Raw genomic sequence first — 25,315 nt, forward strand, 5'->3', positions numbered from 1 at the left:
AAACGTGCATAATTGCAATTAAATAAAATAATCACCATCCCCCCAGGAATAGAGTGGGACCATTCCTAACAAAAATGCCTGAAGAGCGAACCTTGTATGTAATGTTGATTCAATGGATTTGAATGTCCTGTTTGCTAGGACCTCTCTTCACTGTTCTAATTCTCTCTGGTCTTTAAGGAGATGCTTCTATGAGCTGTCTAAATTGTATCTCTCTCTTTAAAATATTTTCTCTCTTCATTCTTTGAAATAACCATCTGGAACCTGGAAAATGCTACGTAGTTCCTCACCAGCTTGGATGTCTCGCTTTCTCATTTGGGTAACGTTATTTTAGACTTCCCGCTGTTTCTGGCAGAGCTCAAAATTAATGTGGCTTAAAAACGTTCTTGTTGGAGTATAAGCTTTGATGCCTCAGCTCTGGGAAGTAGTGGACCTGCTGTTGAAGCAGCAGCAGAGGGTGCAGGAGAGCACAGATGTGCCTGCCTCAGTGTGCTGAAGGAGATTATCTCTGCAACATTGGAGGTAAAATCTAAAGGAGCTGGTCATCCTGTTCACCGGTGTGATTCGTTGGTCTGTAGCAAACACCAACTGGTATCCCATCTTGGGCTCTGTCTGCTAGGAGATTGATCCATAAAGCATTCAAGATGATTTTCTGCTGTGTTATTAGTGACTCGGAAACAGGTAATGCCATATTTGACATAGAGTGCCACTCCCCCTCCCTTTTTGCCCACTCAGTCCTTCCTGAATAGGTTATAACCATTGATTGTGACATTCCATTCATGCACATCCTCCCACCACATTCCAGTAATACCAACTAGATTGAATTTATGCTCATAAATGATTAATTCCAATTCCTCTTGTTTATTACCCAGGCTCCTAGCAGTGATGTATAGGCAATTAAAGAATTACTTCTCTTTGTGACTGTTGGTTTGTTGATTAGTTTTTTTTCTCAACATCTCGATTTTTTTATATTATAAATAAGTTCTCATTTGTTCCCTCTTTTTACCCTCTGCTTTTGTTATTAGTTTAACACACTCCTGATTGCTCTAGGCCTGCTTCCCGCAAGGTGATTGCCTCCCCCTCAGTAGAAGGGGAACCACTCCAAACTGTACAGCCCTCTCTCGCGATAAAAGGTGGACCAATGTTCACAAAAGCCACACCTTCTGCCCTACACCACTTACCTAGTCAGCGGTTCGCTTCCAGAAGCTTCTGTCTCCCTTTGCTTGTGGGACAGGAAGGATCTCCGAGAAGATCGCTTGGACATTCTTCTTCTCCAGCATGCTTCTGAGTTCCCTGAAGTCATCTATTAGCTTTGAGAGACACTTCTCTTGTTATATATCCCTGTCTATGGGAAAAGACGGGTGCTGAGGGAGGGGAGCATTTGTTTTGATGAATGGCAAGGGGCATACAGGACAATTGAAAGCTGCGATTGCTAAGAGCAAACCTTGGATGTCTTTTTCTAAACCATCTAGTCAAACTTACCCAAATGTTGTGGGGGGAATCACTGGATGAAATGCTATGGCCTGTGCCACGCAGGTGGTTGGGCCAGATTGTAATGGTTTCTTGTGGCCTTGAAAACATCTGACTCTGTGAAAACATGTCCCCTCCCCAGCCTTCTCCTGCTGTGCCGTGGTCTACTACTCCACTATGGACTTGCTGTGGTGTCTGTGCTTGGTAGGCACAGGAACCTTTCTCCCATTGCCCCACTCGTCCCCTGCCTTCTCCAAGACTGGATACTTGGGATTGAGGGAGAGAAATTAGCCCTATGTCAATTGCTTTTCATGTGTCTGTATTTTTTGGTGTTGGAATTGGACTAAATATTCAGGGTTTAAAAATAAAATTAAATAAAAAGTCCAGGTTTTTCCATGGCCTGGTGTGGAATCCTCTCTTCTGGGTCTTAAAGCCACAGTTGAGGTACGGTGACCTAACTCATAATTTTCTCCACGGTGGGAATTACCATGTGAAATTCTCTGGCCTCTGGTACGCAGGAGGGATAGCTCAGTGGTTTGAGCATTGGCCTACTAAACCCAGGTTTGTGAGCTCAATCCTTGAGAGGGATTTGGGACAAAATATTGGTCCTGCTAGTGAAGGCAGGAGACTGGACTCGATGACCTTTCAAGGTCCCTTCCAGCTCTATGAGATAGGTATATCTCCATATTAAAAAAATAAAAAGGGAGGAGGGCAGACTGGATAATCTTAATGCTGCCTTAAAATCTATGAATCTTCTTGTGAGTTGCACATGACCCTGGCATGTGGCAGGAGAGATGTTATTAGCAGTGCTGTGTGGCGCAGACAGTTCTCAGATCAAAATATGCTCATCTATGCTATCTGCATGCCCAGGCTCAGTTTTTCCTCCTCCATAATCTTTCGCTATCATGTGTTTTGGAGGCTTCCCTTAGACAAGGGCAGGTCTCTGAGCAATCTTCGGATGGCAGCCGTGTTCCTATCAGCTTGTGCATCAAGCGCTTGTGAGGATTTCTGTAAGAGAGGCTGATCCCTCGGACACCCCTGTTAACGCAGTGAGGGAAGGAGAGGTTTTGGGTTGCTTTAAGGATGTGAAAGGCTGAATTGATTAGTAGCTGAATAGGTAGCAGCCCATGAACCTGATTGCCTGCAAAGCTGGGATCACTACAGAAACGAAATGAGAATCCCCCTTCTCTTTTTGAGTTTACTGTCCTACAGGAGAGAAATCGGGGTGCGATAGTGATGTAGTCAGGGTGTTGAGTTGTGGATCACAGGGTTGCATATCTTAGTGCAGTTCTAGCATAGAATTTAATGGTGGTTGCAGATCACAGCAGAGGAGCCAAGAGACCGTAAACCATATTTGAGGGTCCCACACAAATGGTAACCAGAACCCAAAGGATATTTCCCATTAGCATCTAACAAGACAGGAAAGTGTGATGTAATAAGAGAGATTATAATCCCATTTTAAAAGAAGGTAAATCCAACCTTTCCTTTAGTAATGGCTTTTTTTTTTAATTTCAAAATTTCAATGCAAAATGAGAAGTTTTGATGGAATGTTCCTAATTTCACCTTTCAACTGGCTCCATTCTGTAGTGAGAAATCAGCTTTTAAAAAGTCAGGTGACTTAAATACAATGAGAAGGCTGGGTGATTAAATGGTAGCTGTTAGTGAGAGACACAAGCACCATTTGCAGCGAGAAGTAGTGAATCAGTGAGTGATGGTTATTTCTCAGAGGGGTGTTGCAAATTCATCTCAATGACAGCTACTATTTGTATTTGCTCATAACTTCCCCAGCTCCTGCTTTGGGATTAAAACTATCTAGAGTGAGTTCTTTAGGAAGCTTGGGCAAAATTCATGAATTGTTTGAATTAGGAAGAAATTTACTTTGCCCAGTTGTTATTTGTATACAAACTGTTCGATAGTCCACTTCCGACCTCCACCCCAAATGGTCTGAGGTTTAAAATTATTATTTTTTTGATTGTGGTTGCAACCAGATGTCCCAGTTGGGATCTGGGCATCTTTGTATTAGGCATTGTATGAACACAGAATAAACTTCACATGTGACTAGTTCTCAATGAGGAGGAGTTGCTTGGTAAGTTATAACCTGGGACAGGGGGAGGGTGAAAATAATTTTAAAAGCCTTTTAGGCAACAACTTAACTAAAAAGCCTATGGCATTAAAGAATCTTTTTCTTTCCATCATTTAGAACAAACCTGTTGTCAAGCTCTAGGCTTTTTTACAATAAAAACAGCATCGTGCATCAGCCACAGCTAAGTTAACAAAGGTGAACAAAAAACCTCCCTTGCCAAACAAGAACCTGCAGCTGCAGGCTTTGTTTATGAAGAGGATTGAATGTAAAAATCTTCTGGGATGTGCCAAACAACCCCAGAGTGCCAGCTAGGAAGGGGGGATTGTTTTTATTCTCTTTCTGCCTCTTAAACTAAAACAGGGAGTGTGCGAATGTGTGTGTGTGTGTGTGTGTATGTGTGTATGTATGTATGTATGTATAATAAAAATGGTAATGCAGCATTGAGGCTGAACATTTGCATATCACACAAAATAGTCAGGTTCCAGTCGCCAGGCTTACCTGGCTATGTGAATATAAGTAATAATGTAGACTACAGGTTAGACCATTAAATGCCTGATCCTACAAGGTGCTGACTGCCCTCAGCTCCCACTGAAACGAGCCCTGCCTGAGGACGTGCAGCACCTCACAGAATCAGGCACTTGGTTTTTGGGAATCTAACTTGAGATAACAGATCTGATTTTCCTTAGCTCCCTTTCACTGCAGGAGGAGCTCTGAGTGTTCAGCACCTCTGCAAATCAGGCACCAGCTATCTCAAGTTGGTCACCGAAAAATAATAGGCCTAATTATCTAACTTGATATGAGCTATGTGCAGTGCAACCTTTTCATTTCCTGGATCAGTGCTCAAGCTTGCTTCCTTATTAATGCACTTGTTGCATGTTATATATATGGAGCTGTTGAAGGCTCCAGGCCTGCAGTCTGCTGCATGGTGGGACCTCATTGACTTGACTGGGACTTCACCCAGTGGTGTGTGGAGCGACTTGCAGAGTTGGGGGCACACATATTGTGACTGTTCACTGTAGCTTCTGTTAAGGAAGGAGACATTTTTGAGCCTGAACTATATGGCAGTCCTCATACTTCTTAAAAACCTATTCTGCTGGGAAAGGTCCTCATAAGATGACAGACAAATATCTCTCCCCCTCCGAACCTCCCCCAGTAAAGGCACTGTGAGCAAGGGAAGGAGCCATGGAACAGGACTTCCCCCAGTTTGCCCTGAGAATCTCCATCCACTCGTCCGGTAGTGACCTTCTTTCTGTCCCATCACGGTGTCCCACCACGGTTGGTCCAGGAGCTTCTCCTCTGCAGTGCATGTTTCCTGAAACAGCCTTTCTGTATCTCCCTGCCTCACTGGCGCCGCATCTTTTTTCAAATACCATCTGAAAGTGTCTCTCTTCTCCTCTGCCCTGGCCTCCATAAATAATAGCAGAGGGAAGATGGAAATTAACTCAGAGAAGCTTTTTGAAGGCTTGTACGTCAGACTCTATATAAACTAGTTATATTGGATTGCATTGCTCTCCACTTCAGTGCAGCCATTGATTGTTCACTGGCTCTCGGCCCATTAGTGCCGTTTGGTATTTCTCTTTCCTTCAGACAGCACTTTTTCTTTTCTTCCTAGTTAATGAAATCTGAGGAGCGCTGCGCTCAAACCCCGTCTTCAGCCAGTTCTCTTCTCCCTGATCCTCCCTCTGTCTCCGGAGTAGCTTGTGTCTCTTATTCCTGCCACCTCCTGGTCGACACGTCGGATAATTCACAGAGTAGTTTGGTTGTCCTGCCGGTTGGCAAAGGTCATTGCTCGCTGAACGCTTTGGTCATAGGACCATTGTTTGTTATATGTGTTACAGTAGATAGAACAAAACATGTAGGGACTGGCCAAAGGATGACAAAGAGGGGAGGTCATGGTGGGCGAGCAAATAGTCAAAGGATGCAAAGCCCTAGGTTTCAGAGGAATCCATTAGGGTGGGATAGGAAAGAGGATTATAGCAAGGAGAAATGGGATAAAACTGAGCAAAAGAATACTTGAGGCGGAACATCAGGAAAGCCTACTTAAGAGAAATGGCTGTTAGACTGGAGAAGTTTCCTAAAGAACATGATGGAAGCACCATCGCTTTGATGGTATATGACTAGCTTGGACAAAATATTAGAAAACACAAGCAGAACAGTGTGGTACTGACAGGGGTAGGTGGATGAACTGATCTGATTGTTCTCCTCCTCCTCCATCTCTTAATTTCTTTGATTAGAGGCTCCAATGTAGCTTGGTGCCATATACACCCACTGTCATTGTGTATATAATGCCGTAGGAAAAAAATGCTTGGCTGGCTACGGTGATGATTGCTCTAGATGTGCCTATCAATAACAAAGGCAAAATGCCAGCCCTGAAGAGTTTATAAACTAAATTAGGCAGGTAATGACCTGGGATGAAAGAGGAAGGGAAACAACCAAAACAAGGGGAAAGGGAGAGCTGCTTGTAGATTAGAGAGTTATTTATAAGTAAATCAGGTCATTTAGTTTGTTGTCTAATTATAAGGGAACCATACAAGAGAAAGTTAGATTGTGATCAGAGGAGTTGGCTCATGAAATTGGGGTGATAAACAATTCTCTCTCTAAAAAATTGAGCACATTTTGGAATTGCTTTGCAGAGTGGAACTGCTCCTTAACAATTATAAGACCAGAAATGGATAAAGCTTCTATTTTTTCATAATTAATCTCGAAGCCTGAATGGCTTTCCAAATCTGTCACACAATTAAATCAAATTTGGCAAAGCTATAATAGGGTTTGTTAAGTGTCAAATGATTTCACCTGAGTATTATTCTGTGTTCTTTGCCACAAACATTGATCTCTGTTTAGTGCTTTACTTTTATTATAAACTGAAGAGGAATTCTTTCTTGTACCTCCTCCTGCTTTTGTCGAAAGAATTAAAAAATACACACAACACAGCTTTGCTTTATTTTTATCTGGAGCCTGGAATAATAAGTGGTGTTGCTGGCCAGGAGAGAGATGCATGGGCACTAAGTTATGCTGGAGTGGAAGCATGCATATTGTTTTGCCTGGTTCTAGTCAGTAGAGTTCCTCATTTCCCTGAGCACAACACATTTATTGAAATTACAACACCTATGAAAACCTGACCACATGCGAGATAGTGTAGCTTTGTATCTGTTTTTCTTTTATGATCATTAATGTGACTTGTAACTTTGTTCCCATTTCTAGCTGTAGAAATATTTTGCTTTGGATTTAAAAAATAAACATGAAAACACTAAATTGATGGGTTTGATGTAAGACTAAAGAAAACAGATCCATTTGTTTTTAAAACCTCTAGAGACAAAACAAGTCTTAAAGCTATGAGGAGGAGGAAGGGAGAATAGGGTTTTTAGATACTTCATAGGTTTGCTGGTTGGTCTTATTGGCTCATTCCTGACTAAAGCCAGGCCTGTCTTTTTCTCGCCCCCTGTTGTCTCATTTTGTCTCATCCACTACAACTGCAGTATGCAAATAGTTGAGTAAGGGAAGGATGATTTGCATTCCTACTACACAATAATGAGTTATTCATAGTTAGCAATGGATGAAATGCCAGGTAAAGGAGGACGAATGGAGATGATGAGAGAGAAGTGATAAAACAGACATTTGACTTCCAAGACAACACACTAAGCAATACGATTTCACAGATCAAATATAGGTCAGGACCATTCTAGACCCTGTCGCAGCTGGTGGGTTTTGTTGCAGTTTCCAAAGTAATATCTCTCTTCAAACATATGAGACATCGGCCAGCATCCTCGATGCCTCACAATTAGGGTTCAGACCAGGGATCTGACCAGAGATGGCTCTAGCAGCACTAAAACAATGACGTCTTTGTGATCATGAACACAGATAACTCCAAGCTTGTACTGCTGGGCTTCTCTGCAGCCTTTGACACAGTGGACCACAGTGTATCAGAAAGACGTTTACATGACACAGCAGGAGTAGAAGGCCCAGCAGTACAGTGGCATTCATTCCTTTCTGGCAGAATTCTTGTGTGGTGATGGGTAACTGTCTTTCCTCTCCAGGGGTGCTCCCCTGGTGGGATCCTTCCTATCCCCACTTCTCTTTGGTATCAACATAAGACCACCGGGAGAAATAGTGAGACACCCTGGGCTCAGTTGCCAGCAGGATGCTGATTACATTCACTATCTACCTCAACTGACGCAAGCACCACCACCACGACTAGAACATCAGAATGCCTACAGGATGACGAGCAAGCGGAACACAGGCATGACTGCAGTGATGCTGGTTGGAAAGGGGAAATACATTGATGAGTTGGCCATGACGTTGTCTCCACCTCCCATCGAAGGCTCACAGCCCCTGTTTGTCAAAGTGGTCAAAGCTTTGGGGTCTTGCCTGACTCATAAGAACACAAGAATAGCCAGACGGGGTCAGACCAAAGGTCCATCTAGCCCAGTATCCTGGCTTCAGACATTGGCCATTGCCAGGTGCCCCAGAGGGAATGAACAGAACAGGTAATGATCAAGTGATCCATCCCCTGTCACCCATTCCCAGCTTCTGGCAAACAGAGGCTAGGGACACTCACTAAGCTTGGATGACAAGGTAGCATCTGTTTCCCAAAATGCCTTTTTACCTCCAGCGTGCTAGGAAACTCCCAGATGAAGACCTGCCCACAGTGATCCCGGCATTCGTCACCTCCAGGCTGAATTACTGTAACTCGTCTCTGAGGCTGAATGTGCAGACGATTCACAAGCTCCAGATGGTACAGAATGTGGCTTCCCGCCTTCTTGTTGGCTCAGGCTGCCATGAGCATACCTGGCCTATGCTCAAATCTCTCTACTGTCTTCCAATCAGCTTTCGATGCCGGTTTAAGGCCTTGGTCCTAATCTTTGGAACAATTAATGGATCAAGCCCCAACTACATCAAAAATTGAATTTTGATCTATGAACTACAGTGACAGCTGTTCTCCTTTGGGGCATGCAGGTCACTAAGCCCAGCACGAAGCATGTGAGAGTTGAGCAGAGTATTCTCAGTCGAGGGAATCCAGCTATGGAACAATCTTCTAGAGGAGATCAGGAGAACCCAGAGTCTGGCCAGCCATAGGAAACACTGCAAGCCCTTCTTCCTCTTTAAGAAAGCCTTTCCACTATCAATGATGCACAAACCATGAACACCCCATGCCATTCCCCCCTGCTCCCTATCCTGAACAGAGTTTTGACACCGAAAAGGAAGATATGCCAGAGACTCATGAAGTTGATAGGGACTTTGCTATTGGTTTTATGTGGTAGGTGCACAAATGCCATGGTGATAGATGGCAGTATAGAACCCTACATAGATAGATAAGATAGTTATTGGACTATGCCAGGTCTAGTAGATAGGAATGAGCCATCCACCTTCCTGCCCCTGCATTGGTCCTTCAAAACTCATCTTGGGATCTGAGAGTTAAATTGAGTTCTTCAAAGCGTGTGTCTTCACAGCCCCTAACACAAGTTCCATCCACATACAAAACCCTTTAACTTGAGTGCGTGGCGGTGCTTGAATTCAAGCTGGCCAATCCGTCAGGGTATAGGCTCTAGTTCGAGTTAGCACAACTCCTCAGCTGCTGACACAACCACTCTGTGTAACTTCAGTGGTGTCGCACAGTGCAACTGCTCTCACTTGAGATTGGCCTAACTCGAGGTAATTCGACTGTCAATGATTTGTTAGCTCTGCAATGAAGGGCTAGCCCAAGGATTTTGGTAGGGCAGATTATTCTGTCAGATACACCTGTACAATCCTATTGTCTTCAAATTCTGTCACCAGTTACATGTTTGCAAACCCTATTGTTTTCGGGTGTAACAGTGGGCAGAATTGCGACTTGAATTTATTTAAGAATTCAGCTGCTGATACTGGCGTCAGAATAGAATCCAATTCACTCTCCCATTGCTGTCTTGATGTCTACAAATGAGCCCCCTCTAATGGAGCATTATAACTGCCGGTCCATCTTGCTGCAGTTGGAAGTGTTGTCCTTACCTCCGAGCAGAAAGCCTTCGGAGTCGAGCCTTCTGCAGCTTGCTTTCTGTTATGGGAGATGTGTTCCCGTTCACCCAGCTTTTCGGTTTGCCTCATGGCCATAAAGCTATTGCTTGTCGACTCAGGGTTCCTTTCTAAATGCTTTCCTGCAAAATAGCTCCCTGCCCTATATGTAAATGTAATGATTCCATTAGCATAGTCTGAAGATGCATATTAAACCAAACAGCCCTAATCCGTTTTTAAACATCACAGTTCATTACCAAGTCCATCCTTGCTGTGAGAGAACGCAGCCCTTAGCTGGTAGTGGATTAGGGTAGCTGTTCTGCATAAATACACTGGGTGAAATTTGAAATGTAAGTAACCCCTTAGCTGCTGGACATCAACGGCACCTCCCCTGCCACTGTATTCCATTGACTTGATCGCACATTCGGTGGATTGTTAAGACATACCTGCAACTTGTAGCAGCTGTGGTGCTGCATGGTCATATCTGGGACCTGTTCTTCCTTCTCCAGTTGTAGAGGAACCTCAGTCTTAGGGGAACTGGGATGAAGCAGGATGACCCTTCGAGTGGCAGTTCTGCAGCTTAGAGTGCAGCGCCCAGAAGAGAGGAAAACATTCTGTGTGCCGAGGGAGGAGATGTGCGCTAGTTTAATAGCTGAAGGTGCGTGCTCCAATTCTCCACCTGGTTTTAAACTGATTGCTTGCTTGAGTCAGAAATGTCTGCCTCCTACACGTTTTGCCAGACACTGACTAGGTGCATGATTTGTTTCTTTTCTCTTCCCTTCCACTCACATATCACGACTTGGCCACTGTCAGACTGTAAACAAATATTATAGCAATTACATAAAGAAAAACTCTTCTTAAAGAACGCTATTACGCATTCAAAATCCAGCACTCAGAAGTTAGGAAATACCACTGAGTTGATAAGTTTCCTGATGGTGAGGTATCTTAAAATGCTTCTACAGTTAGGATGTAATCTAAGTAATGTCGAGGGAGCCTAGAACATATGGATAAGATGTCCTTTTTATTGTTTGTATAAAACTCTACAAACATGTGAACCAGAGGTAGCATTGAAATACAGAGTTTGGGGGTGGTTTTGTGTTTCAGATCCACAAGCGAGTTCCCAAGGACAGCCCTCTGGTAGGAAGCTTTGCTCTCTGTGTCAGCCAACATTGATGTGATGGGATTTTTGCCTGTTCTTAGACCCTGCTTAGAGGCTCCAGGCTTCTTTTCAGCCTCTGGTTAGTAGGTGTCATTTCATAGAGCCATAGAAATGGAGGCCCTCTTAGGGACCTTGACAGACCTGCACTAGGGTAGGACCAAGTAAACCTAGACCAGGGGTTCTCAAACTGGGGGTCGGGATCTCTCAGGGGGTCGCAAGGTTATTACATGGTGTGATCGCGAGCTGTCAGCCTCCACCCCAAACCCTGCTTTGCCTCCAGCATTTGTACTGGTGTTAAATATATTAAAAAGTGTTTTTAATTTATCAGGCGGGGTCGCATTCAGAGGCTTGCTATGTGAAAGGGGTCACCAGTCCAAAAGTTTGAGAGTCACTGACTTAGACCATCCATGACAGGTGTTTGTCTAACCTGTTCTTAAACCCCCCATGACAGGGATTTCACTACCTCCTTAGCTAACCTGTTCCAGTAAGTAACTATCCTTATATTTACAAAGTTTTCCTTAATATCAAACCTAAATCTCCCTTGCTGCAGGTTAAGTTAATTACTCCTTGTCCTGCCTTCAATGGACAATGAAGAACAATTGATTGCCTTCTACTTTATAACAGCCCTTAATGTATTTGAAGACTGTTCAGAGATTCCGAGATTCCAAGGCAAGACGGGACCATTGTGATAATCTAGACCGGCCTTCTGGATAACTCAGGCAACAGAATTTATGCAAAATGATTCCTAGAGCATATCAAACATCCAAGCTTGATTTAAAAATTGCCCGTGATGGAGAATTTACTGCGACCCTTGGTAAATTATTTCAGTGGTTAATTACCCTCACTGTTAAAAATGTACACCTTATTTCCAATCTGAATTTCTCCATCTTCAACTTCTAGCCGCTGGATCATGTTACACCTTTCTCTACTAGATTGAAGAGTCCATTATTAAATATTTGCTCCCCATGTGGGTACTTATGGATTGTAAGTACTTCTTCACACAATACACAGTCAACCTGTGGAACTCGTTGCCAGGGGATGTTATGAAGGCCAAAACTATATATGGGTTCAAAAATAATTAGATGATTTCATGGAAGATAGGTCCATCAATGGCTGTTAGCAAAGATGGTCAGGGAAGCAACCCCATGCTTTGGGTGTCCCTAAGCCTCTGACTGACAAATGCTGGAACTGAACAATAAGGGGATGGATCTTTTGATAAATGCCCTTTTCTGTTCCTTTCCTTTGAAGCATCTGGAATTGGCTACCATTAGAAGACATTTCAATAGTGATTGCACTAGTGCCAATGAAAGAGGTAATATAACCTCTCTACCATAGGCACCGACTCTGTGGGTGCTCTGGGGCTGGAGCACCCATGGAAAAAAATAGTGGATGCTCAACACCCACTGGCAGCCCTATGGGTCAGCACCTCCCCATCCTCCCCCACCCCATCACTTCCTGTGCACCAGCAGCTCTGCCGATTGGCTCCTCCTTCTCCCTCCCAGCGCCTCCCGCGTGCCGCGATCAGCTGTTCCATGGTGTGCAGGAGGCGCTCGGGGGGAGGGGAAGGAGCGGGAGGTGTGGCGGGGGCGGGAAGAGGTGGGGCGGGGTGGGGGCTTGGAGGAAGGGTGGAGCAGGGGTGGAGCCTGGGGCGGTGTGGGGATCGAGAACCCCCCCTGGATCTGAGTAAGTCGATGCCTATGCGCTCTACCCCTATTTGAGATTCTCCTGTTTATGCAACCAAGAATTGCATTAGCCCTTTTGGGCATGGCATCTCACTGGGAGCTCATGTTCAGCTGATTATCCCCTACGACCACCAAATCTTTTTCAGAGTCACTGCTTCCCAGAATAGAGTCCCTTATCTGGTATACATAGCATACATTCTTGGTTCCTAGATGTATACGTTTACTTTTAGTCGTATTAAAACACGTATTGTTTGTTTCACCCAGCTCACCAAGCGATGTAGATCGCTCTATGTCAGTGACCTGTCCCTTTCATTATTTACCACTCTCCCGATTTTTGTGGTGTTTCCATTTTTTATCAGTCATGATTTTGTTTTCTTCCAGGTCATTGATAAAAATGTTAAATTGCGTAGGGCCAAGAACCGATCCCTGTGAACCCCAATGGAAACACCCATTCAGAATTGCATTTTGAGACCTGTTATCAGATCCCTACTCAATCATCGTCTCTCAGTACTAAATATGCCCAGGTTTTTTAACCTTTCCTCAGAGGTCAGGTATTCTAAACCTTTTGTCATTCTTGTTGTTCTCCTTTGGACTCTCTCCAGTTTGTCCGTATCTTTCTTAAAGTGTGACACCCAGTGTGGGACCCAGTACTTTAGCTCTCACCACTGCCGAGCAGAGCGGAATACTTACCTCCTGTGTCTTATCTACCACACTCCTTTTAATACGCCACAGAAACATATTAACCCTTTTCTCAACTGCATCACATTGTTGGCTCATATTCAATTTTTGATCTACTATAACCCCCAGATCCTTTTCAGCAGTACTACCGCCTAGCCAGTTATTCCCCATTTTTTTAATCGTGCATTTGATTTTTCCTTCCTAAGTGGCGTACTTTCCACTTGTCTTTATTGAATTTCATCTTGTTTGTTTCAGACCAGTTCTCTAATTTGTCAAGGTTGTTTTGAATTCTGTTCCTGTCCTCCAAAGTGCTTGCAACCCCTCCTAGCTTGATGTCATCTGGAAATGGGAATTGTTGACTCTCTTTGATTTTAATGCTGCCAACTGGCAGGCTTACGTTATCAGTGTTTTGGTCCTTGTGGCTGCTGGCCGAAGTTTTAATTAGGGCATTTCAAGCTTCAGTAGGGGTGTCTCTTCTTTATTGTGTAATCTGAATACCATAAATATCTGAAATGTTCTCTTTGCTCTGGGGGTCTGGAAGGGATCTCAGAATCACAGTCTGTACTGGAAGTTAATCATCGCTGACCCTTGACACAATCGGTGCACACCATTCTGTGAATATTTGGAGGGTAAAATGTAACTGAAGAAAGCACAGGTTACCACCCCAGCAAAGGGATGTCTGAACGGCTGGTCACTTCAGCAGTGCTGGTGATGTCTCTTATTTAAGCTCTTGTGGGAGCTCTTTGCAGGGCATTGAATCTGCGGTGGGTACCTGAGGCCTGCCATCATGGCTCTGGTCCTGCTTGTATGTTGTCATAACAAATTACAGCTACAGAAAACTTCATCTGTCTCCCTGGATGTAGTTGAAGGGAAAGTACCTTGTTAAATATTCAAATTATAGTGATTTGAAGCTTGGTTAAAATGTTTTACTTTGAGATTGACATGCAATGCCTAGCCAGTGGGGTGAATCAAGGACAAAGAGACCCTGATGGGAACAGCAGTCAGACTTTTTCCCCGTGGTTTTTAATTTATTTTTTTTAAAATCTTGATCTTCACAGTTCTTACATAAGCCCTACTGGAAGCTTGGAACTAATTTTTCCTTATCCCTTCAGTCTCATTCCTGTTTTGGTTTGTCACCACAATTGACTGATCCCCTTTCCTTACCTCTGCTCCTCTCTTGTGCCAGTCCATCAGTGGGGCCCAGTTTGGAGCTTGGCCCCACAGGAGAATGGGGTTTCAAAACACTTGATAATGGTTTAGGCAGCTGGTGTGCTGTGAACTCTGGTTGTGCACGTACTGTAATTGACTCCCAGTGACATTGTGCTGCCTGTCTGTTGTATCTATCTGTCCTCTCATCTTATGCTTGGACCAGAAGCTCTTTGTGGCATGCGCTGTGTGTGTGTGTGTACGAACGCGTGTGCAGTGCACTGGAGACCTAATCCCTGACTGGGGCCTCTAGGTGCTACCATAATACAAATAAAAAACAATTTTCTGTGCTAAGTGTTTATGTAGGATATGGCTCCTAAATCAAAGTTCTGATCTAAAGAGTGCACCTTGGTGCTGTTGACATCTGCTCACTGTGTGCCTGTCTACTAAGCTGAGGAAAGCCAGTTTTTATTGCACCCTGTCTACTGTAACTCCAAGGGAGTGAATGGGATTCTCTTCTGCCTTTTGCACAGCATCATCAGCTCAGGTCCAGCTGTGGCTTCGTTTGCTGTTGGCTGTGATCTATGGGTACGGGAAGAGGAGCCTGATTTTCGGCTCTTGGGCTGAGCGGCAGTGAAATAGATGCATCGTGTTTCGACTTGCCAAAGGAGAGAATTTTAATATAGAAGTGAGGGAGGGACAAATTACTATGAAACAAGGATATGTCCTTTTTGCATTCAGTTTCCTGACCACGACTGCACCGAGCCTGGGAAAGCCAGAACTATGGCCCCAATTCAACAAACTGTGTGTGTAAGTCCCATGGGACTTCAGCGTGTGCGTTAGGTTCTTTAATGAATCAGGGTCTGTTTGTCTTTGAAATTTCATCTCTCCCCTGCTTCTACTCCCCCTTGGACACCTTCATCCCCTATTTGAGTGGGCACCTCAACATTTTTTTTATTGGCCTTCTTTTTGAGTGCTGGACTCCGTTGGCCTTCTTTTTGAGTGCTGGACTTTGTTCATCTTCTTAAGTCAGGTTCCATCTTGGTTCTGAGGTGGGTAAGGCTGGGCTGGAGGTAAGGTTGCCGCCACCTTTTCCAGTTTGTCCTTTGTCCAGGACACACTCACTTACACACACTGTCATTTTGCTGGTCCCACATTATTTTGGTCCTGGGCATGGGATTTCCCGTATAGACTTGGCAGAGTCTTGCTAAATTTGTGTTGGGTTGTGGCCCTACCTGGCTTATGCCAATAGTTTAATCCTTGCTGGATCCCATAGTAATTCCCAGTCCAGGGGATAAAATCCCAGAACAAAGACTGTGTGGTGGAGTAGATTCCTGGTTCAACAATGTGTGGAGAGTATGAATCCATGATGAAAGGAAATACACAGTTTCCTTGGGTTACCTCTGACATAGGTAGCCCTGTTGTTGCTCCCACAAGGTCTGGAGGCAACCAAGCCTGTGTTTCTGGTGTGGTTTACCTGAGAATTTTGGATAGACCTGTCCTTGGGGATAAATGGCTGTTGCAATTCCTTTTGTGTAGGGAGGTTTCTGAAGGAGAGCTTGGGGCACCATTCCATCGCTGTGAGCATATTTCAGCCCACATACTCCTGGAGAAGAGGTTTGAAAGGGGCACTGGAGGTACCGTATGTTCCTCGGCTGGGAGAGAATTCAGAATAACACAGGAAGCTGGTAACGCTTACCCTTGGCCACGTGTGAGTATTTTGAAAATAATATCTAATAGAACACCACACTATGCCACTCCAGCGAGATCATGCTCTGCTTATCCTAGAGAGATGGGAGTCTTTGGTTTTGGTTATAGGTTTTATGGTGGAGGAGACCTGTGAAAATGTCTGGGATTTGCTGTGTAGAGAGGCTGAATATGCATGAGAAATGCTTCCTCCTATGCTGGGTGGGAAAGAAAGCAGGGCTTAAGTTTGCTGAATTTCAGAAGTGTGCACACACTTGTGAATATCTGGCTCCCAATAACATGCTCTTGAATATTTTTCAGAGTTGATCTTTTGGTAATGTGTGTGTGAACTTCAAAAATACATTATTTGGCTTATAAACCTTAACTCTGGAATGGAGCATTTATATATGTAAAAAACCCACACAACCACACCACACCTGCTAACGTATGAAATCGATGTACAGACATACACTTTTAAATACCACTGAAATCCATGGGGCTAGGAGAGATTTTGGGGTAACAGGCTCCAGACTGATGGCTCTGGAATCTGAAATCCTCATTCTATCTACAGAACAGGTTCAACATCGTCAATACTTTGTGGGAAAAATAGGGAGAATTGGCATTTGCCATGGGAAAAATACTATTGTAGTAAAATGTTAGTACATCACTAAAGAAAATCCTGCCATTGAGTTTTTGCAGAAGCTATGGTATTTACTACAGTGTTAATATACTGTAATGAAGCTGTATTAAAATAGTACAGTGAAGTTATAGTGACTGACGATGGCATTTGTGTACGTAACATAAGAACGGCCATATGGTGTCAGACCAAAGGTCCATCTAGCCCAGTATCCTGTCTACCGACAGTGGCCTGTGCCAGGTGCCCCAGAGCGAGTGAACCTAACAGGTAATGATCAAGTGATCTCTCTCCTGCCATCCATCTCCACTCTCTGACAAACAGAGGCTAGGGACACCATTCCTTACCCATCCTGGCTAATAGCCATTAACGGACTTAACCTCCATGAATTTATCCAGTTCTCTTTTAAACACTGTTATAGTCCTAGCCTTCACAACCTCCTCAGACAAGGAGTTCCACAAGTTGACTGTGCGCTGTGTGAAGAAGAACTTCCTTTTATTTGTTTGAAACCTGCTGCCTGTTAATTTCATTTGGTAGCCCCTAGTTCTTGTATTATGGGAACAAGTAAATAACTTTTTCTTATTCACTTTCTCCACACCACTCATGATTTTATATACCTCTATCATATCCCCCCTTCGTCTCCTCTTTTCCAAGCTGAAAAGTCCTAGCCCCTTTAATCTCTCCTTATATGGGACCCATTCCAAACCCCTAATCATTTTAGTTGCCCTTCTCTGAACCTTTTCTAATGCCAGTATATCTTTGTTGAGATGAGGAGACCACATCTGTACGCGGTATTCAAGATGAGGGCGTACCATGGATTTATATAAGGGCAATAAGATATTCTCTGTCTTATTCTCTATCCCCTTTTTAATGATTCCTAACACCCTGTTTGCTTTTTTGACTGCCGCTGCAGAGTGTAGAAACCCTGCTATTAGTTACCAACATTCAAACACGCAATAGTATGTGGAGATGTGGTGTAATATTTACTATAGTCCATAGTACGACAGCGTGCTGAGGCATGTGTGATAGAACACACTGTAACTAGTATAACATACACTGTAATAGTCTGTACTGAAACCTACAGTTAGAAACACAGGCTCTGATAGAAACTCCATTGAAGTCAAGGGAAAGACTAAGGCTTGGTCTACACTACCCCCCCTAATTCGAACTAAGGTACGCAACTTCAGCTATGTGAATAACGTAGCTGAAGTCGAAGTACCTTAGTTCGAACTTACCTTGGTCCACACGCGGCAGGCAGGCTCCCCCGTCGACTCCGCGGTACTCCTCTCGCCGAGCTGGAGTACCGCAGTCGACGGCAAGCACTTCCGGGTTCGACTTATCGCGTCCAGACTAGACGCGATAAGTCGAACCCAGAACTTCGATTTCCAGCCGTCGAACTAGCTGGTAAGTGTAGCCAAGGCCTTAGACTGATGTCATTGGGCTTTACTTTGGAGACGTAAAGCGGTGCCACTGTCATGCTACCCTTACTCCTGTGAGCAGTACCTGTTAAGCTGTAAGATAGGGTTGTTAAATACTGTTTTATTTGCTGTGGTTTTACTTTAGTTTCTACAATAAAATGTCTCCTCATAATCATACTGTGTGGCGTAGTATCTGGGTTATAAGACATTGCACTGTATACAATGTATCTTAATTGACTAGTAATGATGGCAACTTTTCCCAATGGGTATTTTTCTGTTGTGGGATGCTGGTCTCTATGGGGCTGTTCTGACCTTCCTTAGTTTAGGAAAATTCCCACAGACTATAATAGGATAAGGAGTAGCCTATTAATTCATCCTCCTTTTTAGACCAGTGCTGCTATAAGTGACTGTTCTGAATGTCACCTTGTCATCTCTTCTTATTTAAGTAGGATCATGAAGAAACCCCATATTCTTTAGCGTCCCCAAAATATGCTTTGCAAATAAAAGGCAAGGCCCCTGCCCCACAGGGCCTCCATTATGATTTGAGATGTGACACAAACGAGGGCGACACGCGCTAGTGCAAGGGTGGTGGGGTGAGGAGGCAGACCCCAATTCATCAAAGCACTTAAGCATGTGCTGAAGTCTCGTTGTGCTCCTAAGAACTCCCGTGGTGGGATGTCCAACCTTGGTATTACAAAGACACAGAGTCACAATTTGCCATGAGTTTCAAGGCAGCACCTAGTTTGCATATATGCAGTTATATAATTTTTAAATGAAAAACGTAGCAGTGCTATTTCCTTGGTGGTGGGAGGGGCGTTACTTATTGTTGAATGTCAGCAGCCCCAAAACAACCTCAAAAACCTTGCAGTGGATCAGTTTTGCTTCCACTCTGCAGTTAAAGGAAAAGAACAGCTAAAAGCCACAGTCTAGGGCTTTTGTGGGCTGCATCCAGTTCCTTATATTGGTCAAAATTCACTGCCATTTGTTTCCAAGTCAGTGAGAAATTCCCTGTCGGGTGGAATGTGGTTGAGGGATGTGTCTGTTACTTAGCATTTTCAGGACAGTGCTGTATGTTTGTACAGCACTTCCAGACTGCAAAGAGCTATGTAAGTGCCATGTACTAATGTTCCCATTTTACAGGTGGGGACACTGAGGCCCAAACCCATGTTCCCAAAGAGAGTCAGTGCAGAGCCAGTCTAGACAAATTCCTGGCTCCCAGCCCTGTGCTCAGAGCTCGGGAGTTGGCTGTTTCTCTGAATGCTCTGCCCAGAGGTTTCTTCGCTGGTGGTAGGGATGCTATTTCAGCATCAGCACTCATTACTATTTTTTTTCCTGTCTGTGGTTAGTGCTTCCTTTTCAGAAGCTTTCTCGATTTTTGAAGCCTTCCAAGGCCAAAACATGACAGAACCTTGCTTCTTGGTTGAGCATTGTGTTTTTATCCTTCTATTATGTTCTTTTGTCTGCTTTTCGTTCAGTGGATCACAGGCACCTGATGGGAAATAGTAGTGGAAAAGACCAAATCAAAACTTCTGTCAAATTCCCTTCTTTTTAATGTTCTTCCCCACATAAAAAGGTGACACATAATCAATCTTCCAGTGACCCCAGCTTTTCCGCTCAGCAGCCTTTTGCTTGGATGTCGTCATTTTCTAAGTGCAGGTATCACTCTTGGGCTTTATGTGTGCTTTTGGATGTGGTTGTTTAACAATACCTCTGCAGGAAAACACTTCAGAGGTTCTTGGTGTATTTGACAAACATGAATTAACTAAGTCTCCTTAACTCCTTTTGCAAAGGTATGATCCCCCTTTTACAGGTAGGTGAACTGAGGGATAGCAGCTAAGTGACTTGACCAAGGCCACGTTAGTGAGTGAATGGCAGAGTTGGGAAGACCCAGAAGTCCTGACTTTTGCAAGATAGCACTCCCTTGTTTGTTGCTGAATTTGAAATTGCTGCAAATTTTTGCATGTTCCCAAGAATCCTTTGCTTTGGACTCTGACTCTTTCCTCCCCTCCTTTCTTTCACTTCTTTTCTGCCTTTTCATATTTTCTGTTGTCTTCATGATGGGCCGAGAAATGGAGTTACTCCTGGGGGAATTCTGCACCCCTGTGGGGGCACAGAATTCATATCTTCCGCAGATTTCTTGGCTCCCCCGCAGAAAAACGGGGGAGCCAAGAAATCTGTGGGGAACACACATGCCCGGGCTGCCAGGGAAAGGGCATCTGCTAGGAGCAGCCAGCAGCAGAGAGCAGATCACCGTGGGGGGGGAGGAGGTAGGCTAGGGTGTGTGTGTGTGTGTGTGCACGCACGCACATCCATGGAGAGACGTTAAGGGGGTGGAGCTGGGCGCCTGCCTGTGTGCGAACCAGTGAGAGACACTCTTGCTGCATCCCAAGCTTGCAGGTGTAGGGCTCTCTCTGTCCCAGAGGCGGAGCAGAAATGTAACAGGCAGGCTGCTCATGTTCCCATGGTTAGTTAATTGTTCCCCTTCTTAGTCAATTAAGGCTCCTTTACCTTGCCAGAGTGCTGTAAAGGAGGCTTATTGTAAATGACAGCTAAGACGGTTTTGTGCTTTCTCGCTTTTCCCGGGGTCACAGGGGCACAGTGGGGTTAGATTACAGTTTAGAATCTATTTTATACGGACCTGTGGGATCGGTCGACGCTACGCACGGCTCATGCGGCGCCTCATGGTCTCAGACACCATCCGATGGTCCAGGGACATCGACATCGAGCACATCACCCGCCACCGACAGTACCAGGAGGCGTGAGCCAGAGTGACATCGTTCTCCCACTGCGAGAAAGGGACCAAGTGACCTTCTCCGTTGGATCATATGAACTGGAACCATAAACTCCCTGAACATTAAATCTCACCAAATGAGGGTCAATCCATCCTCATCATCACATCCACTCATTATACTCCACACCCGAACATAGCCACTCTATGAACTGCATACCCTCATATCTCAAAGGCTGTACTTTGACCCTTTTACCCCCAATCGGGGATATTGCAGATTATGTATTCCTTATGCCACCCGATCTTAAACCAAACTTTGCACCCTTGATAATCTGTACATTATTCCCTGATAACCAGAAACTTCTATGCTCAAACTCTGTTCACTTTTTTTTTTAACATCATCTTAATAAAATTTTTAAGTCTGTTCTTATCTATTTTACTTATTCATTTTAAAAAAAATGCAGGACAATGAGTAGCAAAACTCTGATTTCATGTGTGAAAGTCTGAGCAATTTAAAGCGACATTCTACTTTACAGGTTTCAGAGTGGTAGCCGTGTTAGTCTGTATCAGCATAAAGAACGAGGAGTCCTTGTGGCACCTTAGGGTATGTCTTCACTACTCACTGGATCAGCGGGTAGTAATCGAGCTATCAGGGATCGATTTATTGCACCTCGTCTAGACACGATAAATTGATCCCCGAACGCGCTCCCCATCAACTCCGGAACTCCACCAGAGTGAGAGGCGGAAGCGGAGTCAATGGGGGAGCCGCGGCCGTCGATCCCGCGCTGTGAGGACCCAAGGTAAATCGATCTAAGATATGTCGACTTCAGCTACGCTATTCTCGTAGCTGAAAGTTGCGTATCTTAGATCGATCCACCCCCCTCCTCCTCCTCCCCCCCCCCGTGTAGACCAGCCCTTGGAGACTAACAAATTTATTTGGGCATAAGCTTTTGTGGGCTAAAACCCACTTCATCGGATGCATACAATGGAAAATGCAGTAGGAACACACACACACACACACACACACACACACACACAAGTCTCTAAGGTGCCACAAGTACTCCTCGTTCTTTTTACATTCTACTTTATAGAACACCAAAATAAAAGTAATGTACTTTAAATGAAAATCCAAGATTATAACTGGAATGCAGGGTATTGGTTGCCAAGTATTTGTAATTTAACTTTCATGTGTTTAGGAAATGCTGAACAGTTACTGTGATTTTTTTTCTGTATGGTAATTTAAATAAATCACCAAAGTAAGTGAAACTGGTGTGAATATTTTGCATTATTTTGACAAATAAAATATGCAGAATTTTGGATTTTTTGGCACAGAATTCCCCTAGGAGTATGGTATGCATGGCTGTAAATGGAGTGAACCAGAACATGAATTCTTCCCATTAATATTCCTCTGTATTCTGTAACTCCATTGCACATTCTTTCGTAATTTCTCTTTTAATTTTAAAGAACTCTTTCATTTGAAGACTTTCTGATTCAGACAATATTAATGTGAGTGTCTAATCTCTGCTGAATTAACTTAATTCTTTTTATAGGCAAGACCTTGCAAAGACCTTCCTATTTTCCTAACTGAATACGTATAAAACTTTAATATTAGCTCCATGAGTCTTGCAATGTAGTTTTATTTAAAGATGGGAGTGTATTTTTCTCTCTGTTTTCGGGAAGGAGGTAAGGGAGAACTGTAGGGTGAGGGGATGGGGGTCAAGAATTAAGAGATCAGAATAAATGTAGATGGTCTAAATTGTTCAAAACATCCAACAGAAAATGGGCTAGAACCCACTTCATCAGATGCATGAAGTGAAAAATATAGAAGCAGGTATAAATACATGAAAGGATGGGGGTTGCTTTACCAAGTGTGAGGTCAGTCTAAGGAGATAAATCAATTTACAGCAGGATACCAAGGGAGGAAAAATAACTTTTGAAGTTGTAAGAGAGTGGCCCATTACAGACAGTTGACAAGAAGGTGTGAGTAACAATAGGGAGAAATTAGTATTGGGGAAATTAAGTTTAGGTTTTGTAATGACCCAACCACTCCCAGTCTTTTATTCAGGCCTAATCTGATGGTATCCAGTTTGTAAATTAATTCCAGTTCTGCAGCTTTACGTTGGAGTCTGTTTTTGAAGTTTTTTTGTTGAAGAATTGCCACTTTGAGGTCTGTTATTGAGTGACCATAGAGACTGAAGTGTTCTCCTACTGGTTTTTGAATGTTCCGATTCCTGATGTCAGATTTTTCACTTCATGCATCCGATGAAGTGGGTTCTAGCCCTCGAAAGCTTATGCCCAAATAAATTTGTTAATCTCTGAGGTGCCACAAGGACTCCTCGTTGTTTTTGCTGATACAGACTAACACGGCTACCACTGAAACCTGCCAACAGAAAATGTAACCCTTTTGTCTATCTACTTATATGGCCTTTGTAAATGTTAATGATTCATCAGCACAATTCCCCTGGGAGATGTGATCTTTATTATCCCCGTTTTACAGATGGGGAACTGAGACAGTGCAAGTAAGGCCCTGATTGATTCATCCGTGCACTTAAACACATGCTTATGTCCAGTGATGAGCTGCCAAAATCTTAGGAATCGGTTACCTGCTGGGTCTTCGACGGCATGGCGGCGGCGGGTCCTTCAGTGCCGAAGCGAGTGAAGGACCCGCTGCTGAACACCCGGTAGGGAACTGCTCGGTGAGTACAAGCCCCACCCGCCTCCCAAAACAGCCTATCCCCCCCATCCTGACCCCCACCCATGTCCTGCCCCCGACTGCCCCCCTCAGAAGCCGCAACCCATCAACGCCCCCCGCTCCTTGTCCCCTGACCACTCCTTCCCAAACCCCCCCACCCTAACTGCCCCCCAGGACCCCACCCCCTACCCAACTCACCCTGCTCCCTGTCCCCTGACTGCCCCCACCCCATCCACCACCACCCCGACAGACCCCCTGACCGCCCCCCCCGAACCTCTGCCCCATCCAACCCCGTCCCCCCACTCCCTGTCCCTGGGACTCCCTGCTCCTTATCCAACCCCCCGGTCCCTTACCATGCCGCTTACCCCCACCTCCCCCCTCTCCCGGAGCCGCAGTGCACGGCGTCCAGGAGCAGCCCTGGAGCTTAGGTGGGGGACAGGACGGTCCCGTGGGCCGGATGTAGCCCACGGACCAAAGTTGTTTGCCCACCCGCCCGGCCCTTTAACAGCCGGTTCTCGACCAGCATCTAATTTTAGCAACCGGTTCTTGTGAACCGGTGCGAACCAGTTCCAGCTCACCACTGCTTATGCCTCACTGAAATGAGTGGTGTTCAGCACAAGCTTATCGATATTGCGGATCAAGGCCGGAGTGATTTGGCCCAGGTCACGCAGGACATGTCTGGCAAAGCCAGGAACTGAATGCTTGTTTGCTGAGCTCCTCTGCTTTAACCACAAAAGCATTCTTACTTCTTGTTTTCCTTTAAACTATGTAAAGATTTGTGTTTAGCGGGCGCTCTGCTAATTATATAGCCCTGACAGTCTGCTCACCGCTGTCCCAAATAATAGAGGATGAAAACACTCCCTCCCCAGTGGATCCTGCAATTGATGGAGCCTCTTGTCTAATCTGAATCCCTTTGAATTTGGGAGTGAGTGGTGGTCAGTGCTGCATTCCCAGATTCAACTTCACTGCTTCCGTTTTGGTTCTAAGTTTCCGGCCTGACCAAAAGGGGTCTGTGTTTCAGTTCAGCTACAACTGAAATCGCACGAGATTTCAGCCATTCAGAATGTCCTGAAACTCACAAGTACCGCTGCTTTTTTGTGAGGCTGACACCGTTCAAGTCCAAAATCAGTGCACACCAGGTCTTGGCGCAGTCGCTGTTGAACAGAAGCACCTGGTGCAGATTCAGACACACAGTATGCGCTGCTCATTACTGAATGCAACTGTCTAATTGCAAGACAGAGTACATTTTCCTTTGCTGAAATGCACTTACTTTCTATGCTGGATTAACAGTGAAAGGCTTCTCAGAAGATATGGCTTTATGGGATGGATTGGAATGTGGGGTGATCATTTTAGATTTCTTTTATTAATAATTGCTACCATCTATTTTCCCCTGACCATGCCCCATTGTTTCTGCATTGAGACTAGGTAGACTATCCCCCACCCCCCGAACTGGCTAAATATGGCAGTAACAATGAAATTAACATTGCTCACTATGGTATTGCTCCTATGTACTTACTGTTCATTGCAATCTGTTTCCACTTACGTTCCAGTCAGATTAGGCAATAACACAATTGGCCCCAAACTAGACAGCTGCTTGGATGTGTGGTTCATAACCAGACAGTCTCTCCTTCCCCCCAACCCTCTCACCTGGCACATTGGTAAAAGGCTGTATGAACTCACAAGTACTTTTTCTTCATTAGATGTCTGACACGTCTTTATTAGCCTTTTTCAGTGTTGTCCCCCTGATGCCAGCTGGGCATTGGTGCCTAGGTTATGTTTCTGAACTTACAAAGAGAAATATAAGCTCCTTTAGTTTCCCCTCCCTGTACACACGGGCTGCAAATTGAGGCTGGTAGAATTATTTCTCTCTTAACTAAGTAGCCTTTCATCTTTTTCAATCCAGAATATATATAAAATCAGACTGGTGGGCTTATTACATTTCTGTAGCTGTCAAATT

The 25,315-nt window shown here is 44.5% G+C and overlaps 1 protein-coding gene across 4 annotated transcripts in view; it reads left to right on the forward strand.

Moving 5' to 3' along the window:
* The window catches only part of LOC128831951 (t-SNARE domain-containing protein 1-like), a 699,719-nt gene that overhangs the window by 94,014 nt on the left and 580,390 nt on the right, over positions 1–25,315 (forward strand). The window contains exon 3 of one of the 4 annotated variants that reach the window (XM_054018910.1): positions 15,740–15,911. The exons of the other annotated variants lie outside the window; for them this stretch is intronic. The gene's annotated coding sequence lies outside the window, so the exon portion shown is untranslated. The remainder of the gene's footprint in view (positions 1–15,739; positions 15,912–25,315) is intronic. 4 annotated transcript variants of the gene reach the window in all.

The sequence above is a fragment of the Malaclemys terrapin genome, chromosome 2 (genome assembly GCF_027887155.1).
Source record: "Malaclemys terrapin pileata isolate rMalTer1 chromosome 2, rMalTer1.hap1, whole genome shotgun sequence".
NCBI lineage: Eukaryota > Metazoa > Chordata > Testudines > Emydidae > Malaclemys > Malaclemys terrapin.